Raw genomic sequence first — 13,448 nt, 5'->3', positions numbered from 1 at the left:
TCTTTGAAGATGGTAGAGTATGGGCGGATATCCATATGAGAAAGCTCTCTTCATATTTCCCTTAGGAGCATATTTTTTGTTAATTTGTTTATTTTAACACACATTGCTCTATGAATTATGTTGGGAGATAAAAATCAGAGCAAAAGGCAAAAATCATGGGACAGATTAAAAAAAAAATGAAAAAAGAAATGAAAAAAAAAATATGTGGTGATTTACATTCAGTCTCCTTATTTCTTTTTCTGGATGCAGATGGCATTTTCTGTCCAAAATTAATTGATAATGATTGGATCAATGAACAACCAAGAAGAAACAAAACTTTCAGAATTGATTATTGCACATTCTTGCTGCTATTGTGTACAATGTATTCCTGATTCTGCTTGTTTTGCTAAACATCAGTTCACATAAATCTTTTCAGATCTTTCTAAAATCAGCTTGTTCATCTTTTTAATAGAACAATAATATTTCATTACTTTCATATATCACAACTTATTCAGCCATTCCCCAACTGATGGGCATCTACTGATTTTAGAATTTTTTGCTACCACAAAAAGAACTTATGCAAAGTTTTGCAAATGTGGGTCCTTTTTCTTTCTTCATGATTTCCTTGGGATGTAGTCTCAGTAATGGCACTGCTGGGTCAAAGAATATGTACAGTTTGGGCATAGTTCCAGATTGCTCTCCAGAATGATTGGATCATTTCAAAACTCTACCAACAAGGTATTAGTGTTTTCCTACTTCCTCTCCAACATTTATTATTATATTTTCCTGACATTTTAGCCAATCTGAAAGAAGTGAGGTGGTATATAAGAGTTGTTTTAATTTGCATTTTTCTAATCAATAGTAATTCAGAACGTTTTAATATGACGATAGATGCCTTTAATTTTGTCATCTGAAAATTGTCTGTTCATATCCTTTGACCATTTATTAATTGGGAAATGGCTTGTATTCTTATAAGTTTGGCAGTTCTTTATCTTTTAAGAAATAAGACTGTATCAGAACTACTAGCTGAAAGATTTTTTTTCTAGCTTTGAACTTTCTTCTTAATCTTGTTTCTGTTGTGCAGAACCTTTTTAGTTTAATGTACCTTTCATAATTTTCTAGTTCTTCTTTGTTGATAAATTCCTTCCTTCATTAAAGATCTGATGGATAAATTATACCTTTTTCTCCTAATATATTTATGGTATGATCCTTTATGCCCAAATTATGTGTCCATTTTGACCTTATTTTAGTATGGAATGTGAGAGGTAGATCTATGATGTGTTTTTAACATATTATTTTTCAGTTTTCCAAACAATTTTTTTTAAATAGTGAGTTATTATTTCAGAAGCTAGAGTTTTGAGGTTTTCCAAATACTAAATTGCTATAGACTTTGATTACTGAGTTGTGTGTATCCAAAGTATTCCCCTGATCCACCACTCTACTTCTTAGCTGGTATCAAATGGTTTTGATGACAACTGCTTTATAATATAGTTTTAGGTTTGGTACTGTTAAGCCACCATCCTTTGCATTTTAAAAATTAATTACTTGATATTCTTGACCTTTTGTTCTTCCAGATGAATTTTATTATTTTTTTCTAATTTTATAAAATAATGTTTTGGCAGTATGAAGTAGACTAATTTAGGCAGAACTTTCACTTTTATATCACCTCAGCCTTGCCATGAAAGATTGATATTTTTCCCAATTATTCCAGATCTGATTTTATTTGTGTGAGAAGTGTTTTGCAATTGTGTTTATATATTGTGAAATTCCAATGACAGACCAGATGTATTGGCTCTCACAGAGACCATGAAAGCAAGAAAAGAAAGTGAAACACCAGTGTTTGTGGTCTAGATGTTTATTATGGCTAAACACTCTCAAATAAACTCTAAAACCACAAAATTTCTAAGGAAACAAAAAGAAAACAAAAAGTAGATAAATCAGTCAGGATATGAAGGGACTGTGTGAATGAAGGGTTCAAGAAGAAACATATTTAGAGAAACAGCCTTTCTCCCTATCCATCCTATTTAACAATCCATTCCAGCATATCTGTTTCCTATCCTTCTCATCCTTTGCTGGTCTGCTGGCTGGCTCTTAGGAAGGTTCAATGCCAGGTCAGAATGACCTGGAGTCCTGCAAACTAAGCACATGTGACTGCCTGGAAAGGCACAATTTCCCCCTTCAGATTTTTCTGCAGATGTACCTGGTGATCAATAACCTCCATCTGCTTATACAAGCTCTGTGCTACTCAACAAAGTCAAGGGATCAGGCAACAAAGTGTGAATATCAACAATGGAAAGGTGATAATAGGACCAAGGAAGGAGAGTGTTAATTGCCAACAAGCCAAGGCTTGCAGGAACAGCTTCCTAATTTCATCAGCAATGCCCTTGGGGTCAGATTGATCTATAGAAGCTGATTCATATCCTGAAAGATTTTCTCAAAGATTGCCATGTTAACCCCAATCTTAGAAGACTGGAACATACCAAACAAATGGGCTCTTATAACTGATCCCAAGAATAATCAGATTTATTAACCTTTATAGCAGTAACATATCATCACATTTCAATGTAAGCTGTTGTTCTAAGTAATTGACATGATCTTCTAAGACTAACAAAATATCCTTTACTTCAGTAATAAGTTGTAACAAAATCCGGTTAAGAGCTACTTTTTTTGCAAAGCAAGAGTTAGTTATATCAGGCTATAGAGTGGTTACAAATTGAGCTGACTGCTTGGTTTTCACGAACAGTTTCTCACAAACAGCTTCTCAAGAACAACTTGTACAGAAACAGCACTGGAGGTTGCAGAAGCAATAAGAACAGCTATTATACCTAAAATGATATATGAAATACATCACTTTTTTCTATTATGTTGAAGATAATACAGAGCTTCATTGGCATGGGAATCATACCATTTTGGGGCAACAACGTGTAGGATAGCAAAAGGGTTATGGGTAAGAAAATAAACATGAATCTGCTTTCTAGACCACAATGCTTGAGCTTTGGTACACATTTCATAAAATAAGATATTGTAAAAGATATGGTATACATTCCACAAGATATTGCAAAAGTGTGCAATCCATACAGGTTACTTTCCACAGTCCTTGGCCATTAATACTGGGATCATAGTGAGATTGTGAGGGACCAAGCAAAAAGGCATAACTTGACATTGTGCACACTACAAAAGACTCAGATTCTACAGTTGGTTTTGATGCATTTTATGTCAAATGGGAGAAATAGAAAATGTTAATAGATGACACTAAAGTAGAAAATAATATCCACAGAGAAGGATGCTCAATTTCCATAGGGCTGCACAGGGCTGCTAGAGACTAGTTTCACAAAGATGGGATGAGGGGTCTTTGGGATCTGATTGCTAGGAGGCCACTTTGGGCACAAATATGGGAATGTGAATACCAAAATATAGCAAATTCCAAGTAAAGGTATAGTAATGAGTTAGAGGAGGGAATTCAGAGGCAGGAATCAAAGGGCACACATCAGTTTCATTATAACAGAAGGGAAGGTTGGAACCAATAACAGGTATTTCAGATTGTTTAACAATCTATGTAGCATAAAGAAGGGCTATATTTAGAGAAAAACATCTATTGTATACAGGTATATTCCCTGCTGGGAGCAATGACATCTTTTTTTTTTTTTTTTTTTTCCTCTGGGCTAAACTCCCTCCATGTAAACAAACTGGGGTATAGGCTAAAACACCCATGTAATTAAAATGTAACATGACATTCTCATGAGGCAATTATTTTACCATATGAGGGTAATAGCATGTCCATAGCATGAGTGGTCTCAGGGAATGTCAGCCTTTTAGGGAATAGGTGGATCTTCTCAGATTACCAGCGAGAACCAGGGTGGGACAACCCACAAAGCCCATTCATGGACACATGCTCTGGTGATGGAAGGACAAGTGGGCACAGAAAAGATCTTCACGGTAGTTTCTCACATGCTACTTTACTCTCAATGGGCCATACCACTCTCCAAGGTATAATTATCTTGTCCCCAGAATCTGTAATGAGAAGAACAGATCCCTTTTGCCATCTTTTCACTGTGGCTGGACTGCCCTGTAGTCAGATCCTGCCACATAAAAGGCTAATGGTGGGGGCCAATCAAGATGGCAGGTGGATTGCTCAGGGATCTGTTAGAGTGGGTGAAGAAAAACCATTCAGCTGGAAAAATGCTGTCTGAATCAAGAATCAAGAAATTCAAAGTGAATAATACCTGTGCTAATTGTGCTTCTGGGAGAGGGATTGAACATGACCATCATCTCCCCCTTTCTGTTGATGGAGATAGGCTTTGGTGTCCCAGTGCTGGCTCTTGAAAATTGCCTGACTCTGGGGGGTTGTGAGGAATACCTGTGAGATGATGAATATGGAAGGAGGCACAAAATGTGCAAAAAAGCAGAAGATATGCATTGCCTGTTTTAAGAGATACAGAGACAAATGTGACAAACATTTGCCAAGGTGGCAAAGGTGAGGAGAAAATGAGCCTAGATCACTGCAGTGTTCTGAGAACTGTGTGCAGAGGCAAAAGTGAAAGAAGTATAAGTGTCTATAGAGACATGAATGTAACGAAGATGGCCAAACATTGAAACATGACTAAAGTCTCTCTGCCAGAGATCATTAGGGAAACGACCTGGGGGGATTAAAAGAGAGAGGGAGAAGGGTTGGGGAGAATGGAAGGCAAGCAGGAAAGCTTTTTATGATCTGTCCAGCTTGCTCTCTCTTAATATGAAGTAAACAGTGAAGTGATTTAGCTGAGAGATGTGCAAATCTTGAGCTTCCTGGAGGTACCTAGGAGAAGAGAATCAACAATGGAGTTAGATTAAGCATTAGGTGGGGATATTTGTATGAGAGCAAAGGTGAACAATCTAAAATGGTGAGGTCCAAGAGTGTATTAAGCCTTGAGGATCTGAAAACAATTAAAACATAATATTAGAGACTCTTTGGAGGATTACCATCTCTAACTGCTGAACAGCATTCACTGCATATGAACTGTCAGAGATAATATTTAAAGGGCCAGCAATGTAAGTCAGTGCCTAAAAAACTGCAAAGAGTTCCTTAGCCTGGGTAGACATAAAAGGTGTGGTAAACACAAAGGAATGAGACAAATCAGGGAGAAACAAGGGAGCTTTATAGCTCTTTGTGGTGTCTTTGTATGCATGAAGGACTTGTAACAAGGGAGAAAGATTAGTTACAGGAGGGGCAATCCAAGGTCAGTAAGAAATAGTAGACACATTTGTAATATGGAGTGAGACAGCTATATGAAACAGAGTAGGCAAGAAGCACTTGCCATTCACTCACTGTGAGAGAAGGATCTTCAAATGGCTTTTAGTATATATAGTAGCCATAGTTTCTGGCATGGAAGCTAAACAGGAAATAGTTCTTTGAATTGCTGTTTGTAGGAGGCGTCCTACTGAAGATGCTTAAAGCAAAATCACACAATATGGCTGGATAGGAGGGGGGAAAAATCATCCTGGTGAAGTAAGGCAGTTGGATACTCGGGAATGGGGAAAAGAGACAAGGTAACGTGAACTACTAGGTCAAAAAAAAAGGATGAGACACTGAATGAAGAGTTTCCATAATTTGTGCAGTGTATTTCGGACAGGAGCAGGCTGTATGCTGGTCCCTGAGAAATAACTTCCCTGGTAAAGTGAATCCTTAGTTGGCTGAGCATGTCCCTAATCCAGAAATTAATAGGCAAGTGGTCAATAATATAAGATTTGATTTCCCCTTGCTGCCTATTATACACCCACATTAAGGGATGAGTATTAACATGGTTGCTGCAGCTGCACCAATCCCCACCAAGATAGTATCAGGTGATTGAGGGGGCCATTCTGCAGAATAAAACAAAGATGACAATGCTGTTTTGTATGTACTTGTGTCTAAAAGGCCATCAAACATTTTTCTATGGATGTTAATTGTCAACATAGGCCAGGAAGATTGAAATATCACTTTAAACCAATAAAAATGGGAGCATTCTGTATTTAATCCTTCAGTATCAAATTTCTTGAAACTAAGAGGCTCTTTGGTATTGCGGGACTCGGTTAGTAGTATTAATAACATCCATTTTTTTCAATATTTCTTTAGGACCCCAGAGGATGGGATACATAGTGTAAGGCTGCATCCTCTGTGCTCACATTAATGCCAAGGGTAGACAGAGAGAGAACCAGGTTTTTCTACTATTCTAATCTGGGAAGGAGAAATGTGGAACTGATGCCATAGTGAACATGGCTTTATCTTGGATATCTTTAAAAATTAAGGCTTTTGTGCCTGCTCTTTCAGTCACTGCTGAGTGTACTGTTGGCTGAGTGTTAGTAGCTAAGAAGAGTTCCATCCCCATGTTTTGTTGATGGGGCCTGGGGATCTGGCCTCTTGGCTGGTTTCCTGACCTGCATTCCAAAACCCAGTGAAATCCCTTCTTACACTAGGAACAAGGTATCTTAGGGCGAGGTTTTTTTCTGTACTTTGCCTCCATACAGTGGGCAAGCTGTACAAAAGTGTCCTGGCTTGCCTCATTTAAAACAATTACCTGTAGGTCCCAACATAGCTGCTACAGCTTTTGACAAATCAACATAAAATGTTGAGTACCCATGGATGAACAATGCTCAATGGTCTCCTCAAAAGACATGTCTGGGGATTCACCCAACAAGGCTTTATTGCAATCTTTGTTACAATTTTTCCTAGCCAAATTGTTTAACAGTGATATCAGCTGATTGCCCTTCTCCTATAGTTCTGGTTACAGTTGTCATGAGTTGGGGGGAAAAAAAAAATCACTGAAAGGTTTAGTGGGTCCTTGTTTGATTTGTGTAAAGGACACATTCCTATCTTTTGCAGAGGAAAGCTTTTGTCAAGCCCTTTAAGCACAAGTAGCAATGTGCCAATATGCTTCCATAGTATAAAACAATTGTCTTCCTAATTGATTGTACTGACCTATCCGTGCCAGTTGCTCCTGAGCTATGTTAGCATTATGGGCCTGATTGTCCATTGTCTGAAGCCTACATTGTTCCCAAAAAGCTGTAGACCAAGTTAGATAATCCCCTGGGTCCAAGCAAATACAAGCAATAGCGTGCCAGTCATGTGGAAGCAAGATAGAGTGCTGAACCTGTTCCAAAAGACTCCTAACATAAGGAGACAAAGGTCCATAGTCCTTGGATGCAGCCTTTAACTCTTTAAGGACATTCATAGGCAAATGGTTATAATGTCTGGCCTACCTCTCTGGAGAGCCTCAGAATCAGTCAGAGTCAGGATCAAAGTCTTCGGTTGGTCGTTAGAAGGAGAAATAAAGGAGGCAGTCAAGCTACCCCTGGCTCATTAAAGATGAATCCTGGACTCTGGAGCCTGAAGCCTGAAGTCTTCTCTCCTCAGTGATCTGTGGTCCAGAGATTCTGACCCTCTCCCTCAGCCCTCCAATCCTTGCCTCTGATTACCTCATCACAACACAATCAGCAAGAGACAATCAGGAGGAGAGCCATCACATTACCATATCATTTAGAACCATTATCTCACACTGAGTAGGCAATTAGCCTTAAATACTCTGCTGTCTTTAGATTCAAATTCACCTTTTCAGAGTTCCAGCCCTCTACAAAGGGGTGTAATCTCATCCAGCCTTCTTGGGTTATTTGGATCTGGAATTTCAATGACAGGGAAATTGCAAATTGAGTATCCACTGGGAGAGAATCTTCCTCTGAATGAGTCTGTAACAGCTTTTGCAGGGGTGTAAAAGGATTCTACTTTTCCTGCTGCTGCTCCTTCCTGAAAGCAGAAGTGGGAAACTGTTGCTGCTTTTTTTCTGGAAAGGGTTGGGAGGCTCCTCTTTGATTTATAAAGTAGGCAATTAATCAAAATTTGTCTGGATTTTAGCTTCATTAGCCTTCATTTTAAAGCAATTTCTCAGAATCTATTTGGATTTGAGCCAAGAAACACCTGATCTCTCAGAAGCAAATATGATCAGCCATGCATAATTTTAAAATATTATACATTGGAAACAGTGAAGGGGGAGATTATCTGACCCCACTTTATTGCAATGTTTGGTCAGTTGCTCCCCCACTACTCTCCAATGGGACATGTCCAAGGTTCCATCAGAGGGAAACCATAGAAATGTTTTTCCTACCATGTCAAGAAATCCTGTAATTTTCTTTGAAGTAATAATGATGCCCTTTTCTATAATAAGGACTTTAAAAATCTTTTCATATGCTTCTCGGCAGGGCTGTTTAACTAGTGTTTGCCCCATTATATAAACTAAAAATAAAAATAAATGAGACAGAAAATACAGGTTTAACTCACACTTTACTCCATGTTATGTGCTTGCCAAATGAACCCCCTGGCCAGATATGGTCTCAGTGAAACTGACAAGTGTCTGGACTCTCAGAGGTCCTTCAGATGTCCCTGTTTGATTGCCAGTACGTGAAATGTCAATGACAGAGCAGTTGTATTGGCTCTCACAGAGATCATGAAAGCAAGAAAAGAAAGAGAAACACTCAGTGTTTTGTGGTTGAGATGTTTACTATGGCTAAACATTTTTAATATAAGTTCTAAAAATACAAAGTTGCTAAGGAAACAAAAGGAAAACAAAAAGTAGATAAATCAGTTAGCATATGAAGGGACTGTGTGAATGGAGGTTTCAAGGAGAAACCTTAACATTCTCAGAGAAATGGCCTCTCCCTCTATCCATTCTGTTTAACATTCCATTCTAGCATATTTGTTCCCAAATTCCATGGGTACAAATGTAAAGTTTCCTCAGAGGGAAACCATGGGAATGTTATTTCTATCATGTCAAGAAATCCTGTAATTTGCTTTATTCCCAAACTTTCTCAACCTTTGCCAGTCTGCTGACTGGCTCTTGGGGTTCAAGGCCAGGTCAGAATGACCTGAAGTCCTGCAAACTAAGCAGGTGTGTTTGCCTGGGGAAGTACAATATACTTCTTGGGTTTTTCTTGACATATATACCCCCAGGTATATCATTTTGTCTATAGTTATTTTAAATTGTATTTTCTTTCTATCTCTTGCTGAAGGGTTTTGTCCTTAACATATAGAAATACTGATGATGTATGTGGGTTTATTTTATATCCCACAACTTTATTAAAGCTGTGAATTATTTCCAATAGGTTTTTGGATGGTTTTCTGGGATTATCTATGTATATCTTCATATCATCTTCAACATGGTAGTTTTATTACCTCATTGCCTATTCTAATTCTTTTAATTTCTTTTTCTTTTCTTTTTGCTAAAGTCAGTATTTCTAATAAAATGTTGAATAATAATGGTGATAAAGGGCATCCTTGTTTTACCCCTGATCTTATGGGAATTGTGTCCAGCTTTTCTCCATTACAAATAATGCTTGCTATAGGTTAGAGATAGATTCTGATTATTATTTTAAGGAAATTTCCCTTTATCCCTATACTCTCTAGTGTTTTTAATAGGAATGGGTGTAGTATTTTGTCAAAAGCTTTTCTGAATCTGAGATTATCATATGATTTCTGTTTTTTTTTTTTTTTTTTTAATTGATATGGTTGATGATAGCAATAGTTTTCCTGATATTGAACCAATCCTGCATTCCTACTATAAATACCACTTGGTCAGGTATATTGTCTTCCTGAAAAATTGCTGTAATCTCTTTGCTGATATTATATTTTAAAGGTTTGCATCAATATTCATTAGGGGTTCATTTAGGGATTTTGGTCTGCAATGTTATTTCTGTTTTGCTCTTCCTTGTTTAGGCACTAGCACCATATTTGTAACACGGAAGGAATTTGCCAGGACTTTCCCTATTTTTCTTTAGCTATTTTCCCAAATAGTTTACAAAGTATTGTTTTGTAGAATTCATCTGTGAATCTATCTAGCCCTGGAATTTTTTTTTTCCCCCTTAGGTAGTTTATTAATGACTTGTTCAGTTGTTTTGTTTTTGTTTTTGTTTTTTCTCCTAAAATGGGATTATTTACATATTTTATTTCCTCTTCTTTTAATCTAGGCAGTTTATATTTTTATAAATATTCATCTATTTCAGTTATATTGTCAGACTTTTTACCATAAAATTGGACAAAATAGCTCTTAATTATTGCTTTAATTTCTTTTTCATTAGTGGTAAGTTTACTCTTTTCATTTTTGATGCTGATGATTGGCTTTTTTATTTTCTTTTTCTGATCAAATTAACCAAAGGTTTTCTATTTTGTTGTTGTTGTTGTTTTTTCATAAAAAACAAATCTTAATTTTATTTATTAGTTCAATAGTTTTCTTAGTTTCTAATTTATTATTCTCTCCTTTGAACTTCAGAATTTCTAATTTGGTATTTAATTAGGGGTTTTTAATTTGTGCTCTTTCTAGATGTTTACTTGCATGTCTAATTTATTCAGTTCCTCTTTCTCTATTTTATTTATTTAGCTGGAAAGATATAATTTTATTTCCCTAAAAACTGCATCCTATAGGTTTTTGTATGTTGTCTCATTATTTTCATTCTCTTCAATGAAATTATGAATTGTTTCTGTATTTGTTGTTTTATTCACTCATTCTTTAGAATTAGATAACTTAATTCCCTATTGGCTTTTAGCCTCTCTTTCCCTGGGCCTTTTTTGAACATAATTTTTACTGCACTGTGGTCTTAAAAGCAAAGATTTACTCTTTCTGCCTTTCTGCATTTGGTTGTAAGGTTTTTAAGCCCTAATATATGATCAGTTTTTGTGTAGGTGCCATTTATAGCTGAGAAAAAAAAAAAAATAAAAAAATAAAAAACAGTATTCCTTTCTGTCCTTATTCAATTTTCTCCAGAGGTTTATTATATTTAGGATTTCTAGGATTTAATCTCTCTAGTTTCTTTCTTATTCATTTTTCAACTAAATGTGTCTTGTAATGCTGGAGAAACAGTAAGATAGAGATTAGAGAGTATTCAATAATTTATTTAAAAGGGAGAGATTTACTAGGACAAGATGGATCCATGGTTTGGTCCCAAAGAAACAGCAGTGAATGTCAGATACAAGATTCTTTTATAGAGTTACAAGAACAATGACATAATGAGGGAGATAACTCAATGGGAATGACCTAAGGTGGGGAGGAACCTGTGATGAGGATAAGATAATGGAGGCTGATACTAGAGAGGCTCCTGATATTCTAATGATGTCTAAAATGGATAAAGACTTTTATCCCATCAAACATTATAGGGAAAGAGTATAGCCTAAGGTATAATATATAAGACTTTTATCCTATAAAACATTAAGAGGGAATGGTTATAACCTGAGTCAGAGTAACTAAATAGGACATTTAGGGAAACTGGGTCAGGACATTAAAAGGGAACTGTGGAACAACAGTCTGATTCTGAGAAGAGAAGGTTCTGGTCCCCCACTACAATAGTTTGCTGTCTATTTCTTCCTATTACTGGCTTAAAATCTTCTCTAGGAATTTTCTTGCTCTACTACTTGTTGCATAGACATTCAGTATCATGACTAATTCATTTTTTTTTGTTACCTTTTATCAAGATGTATTTTCCTACCTTATCTCTTTTGACATAATCTAGTTTTACTTTTGCTTTATCTGAGATCAGTATTGCTGTATATATATATATATATATATATATATATATGTATATATATATATATATATATATATATACACATATATATATATATGTGTATATATATATATATATATATATATATATATATATATGTATATATATATATATATATATATATATATAAATATATATATATATATATATATATACACACAAAAAAGGAGAGGTAGCATATATATATAAATATATATGGAACAGAACTGATTATGCTTCACCTGAAATTAAATATATATACATAAACAGATTTGGTTCATTTCGTTGTTGAAGATGGCCATGTCCATCAGAATTGATCATCATATAGTATTGTTGTTGAAGTATATAATGATCTCCTGGTCCTGCTCATTTCACTCAGCCTCAGTTTATGTAAGTCTCTCCAGACCTTTCTGAAATCTGCCTACTGGTCATTTTTTACAGAACAATAATATTCCATAATATTCATATACCACAATTTATTCAGCCATTCTCCAATTGATGGGCATCCAATTAGTTTCCATTTTCTGGCCACTGAGGGCTGCCACATAAATTCTTACACATATAGGTCCCTTTCCCTTCTTTAAGATCTCTTTGGGGATATAAGCCCAGTAGTAACACTGCTGGGTCAAAGGGTAGGCACAGTTTGATAACTTTTTGAGCATAGTTCCAAATTGCTCTTCTGAATGGCTGGATGTATTCACAATTTCACCAACAATGTTTTCCCACATCCCCCCCAATATTCTGCATTATCTTTCCCTGTCATTTTAGCCAATCTGACAGGTGTGTAGTGGTATCTCAGAGTTGCCTTAATTTGAATTTCTCTGATTAATAATGATTTGGAGCATCTTTTCATATGGCTAGAAATAGTTTCAATTTCATCATCTGAGAATTGTCTTTTCATATCCTTTGACCATTTATCAATAGGAGAATGGCTTGATTTATTTTTGTTTGTTTATTTTGTTTTTGTTTTTGTGAATTCTGTTTTTTTCCCCTATTTTTAAAATTAATTTTATAATTATATCTTTTTTTTGACAGGACATATGCATACGTATTTTTTTTTTTTTTACATTATCCCTTGTACTCCCTTCTGCTACGAGTTTTTCCCCTCCTTCCCTCTATCCCCTCCCCTAAATGGAAGGCATTCACATACATATAAAATATCTTATAGTATATCTGAGGTACAAAATATATCTGCAGAACCGAATTTTGTTGTTGTTGCAAAGGAAGAATTGTATTCAGAAGGTAAAAATAATCTGGCATGAAAAACAAACAAACAAAAAAATGCTCACAGTTTACATTCATTTCCCAGTGTTCCTTTTCTGGGTATAGCTCATTCTGTCCATCATTGATCAATTGGAATTGGATTAGCTATTCTCTATGTTGAAGATATTCACTTCCATCAGAATACATTCTCATACAGTATCATTGTTGAAGTGTATAATGATCTCCTAGTTCTGCTCCTTTCACTCAGCATCAGTTGATATAAGTCCCTCCAAGCCTCTCTGTATTCCTCCTGTTGGTCATTTCTTACAGAACAATAATATTCCATAACATTCATAAACCATAATAACCCTAATATCTTATTTAAGATGTTAGCATCAATATTCATTAAGGAGATTGTTTTATAGTTTTCTTTCTCAGGTTTCAATCTACTTGGGTTAGGTATCTTTACCATGTCTGTGTTATAAAAGGAATTTGGTTGGGACCCCTTCAATCCTTATTTTTTCAAATAGTTTATATAGCATTGGAATTAGTTGTTCTTTAGAATTCACATGGAAATCCATCTGGTCGTGGGAATTATTTCTTAGGGAGTTGGTTAATAGCTTGTTCTATTTCTTTTTTCTGAAATTGGACTATCTAGACTACTTACTTCTTCATCTGTTAATCTGGGCAAGCTACATTTTTGAAGGTATTTTTTTTTTATATGGTAT

The 13,448-nt window shown here is 35.7% G+C and overlaps 1 pseudogene; it reads right to left on the bottom strand.

The window, feature by feature from the left end:
- Positions 1-7,166, bottom strand: part of LOC141552641 (dual specificity protein phosphatase 22 pseudogene) — a 38,830-nt pseudogene extending 31,664 nt beyond the window's left edge.
- Positions 7,167-13,448: the final 6,282 nt, after the last annotated feature.

This window comes from Sminthopsis crassicaudata, chromosome 2, assembly GCF_048593235.1.
Source record: "Sminthopsis crassicaudata isolate SCR6 chromosome 2, ASM4859323v1, whole genome shotgun sequence".
NCBI classification, from domain to species: domain Eukaryota; kingdom Metazoa; phylum Chordata; class Mammalia; order Dasyuromorphia; family Dasyuridae; genus Sminthopsis; species Sminthopsis crassicaudata.
The sequence above is the reverse complement of the archived record's forward strand: the minus strand, read 5'-3'. Positions and strand labels throughout refer to the sequence as shown.